The sequence below is a fragment of the Pteropus vampyrus genome, unplaced genomic scaffold, assembly GCF_000151845.1.
Source record: "Pteropus vampyrus isolate Shadow unplaced genomic scaffold, Pvam_2.0 Scaffold21, whole genome shotgun sequence".
Classification (NCBI taxonomy): domain Eukaryota; kingdom Metazoa; phylum Chordata; class Mammalia; order Chiroptera; family Pteropodidae; genus Pteropus; species Pteropus vampyrus.
This window is the reverse complement of record NW_011888802.1, coordinates 3,905,612-3,906,486: the sequence shown is the minus strand read 5'-3', so window position 1 is coordinate 3,906,486 and position 875 is coordinate 3,905,612.

Here is an 875-nt window from a genome sequence, read left to right as displayed (position 1 = left end):
GTAAGAGAAATAAGACTCAAAAAGTTAAATAACTTACTTAAAAACACACTTGTATTAAAGAAAAGTGAAAAAGTGGAAACCTGGCTTTTTGATTCTAGTACCTGTTCTTAGACTTTATTCTATAGTATATATTTAATAATATGGTCTCAAGGAAATAAAACAAAATCCGTATATAGCAATGTGAATAATAAATAAATTCTCATATTTTCATCTAAAGACTGTAGACTTCATGAGAGTAGAAATATAATTTGACTACTATATTTGCTGAATCTTGAACAGTAGTTGGTACATATTACTGACCAACTTGAATCATGGCTATATGTTAAAACTGACTCTCTGATACACATTGCAGTTTTGCAAATGTAATAATTTGGAGTTATTAAGAAGACTTGCTCTGAATGTGTGTCTGTGTGTGTATGTGTGTAAATGAAACAACTGCCTTCAGAAGTCTTGAGTTGAAGCTATAGCCCGCAATATCTTCTAATTGTATGACCTTGAACAAACAACCCTAACAATAAAATAATATAATAAAGCATATAAGAGGATAATTGGGAATAACAAAAGGGGATAATGGAAAAGAAGTGGTTTACATAATGCAAACAAATCAACAATTACTTATCACTGTTACTATGTTTTGTCATTTTAAAAACTTTAAAAATTGTATCCAAAGAATCATCCCAAAGGTGGCAGAAGATACACTTGTTAGGAACAAAGGGCCTTTGAAAAAGGAGTGATATGAGACTCTTTTGTACGGAGTTTCAAGCAGTGCTAGAAGATAACATCTGTCTAATATTCAGAAGAGTCAAGCTGCCTGCCAAAGAACAGCAAAATGGATGAGTTTGCTAATGAGCAGTAATTAACCTGTTAAGGTGGAA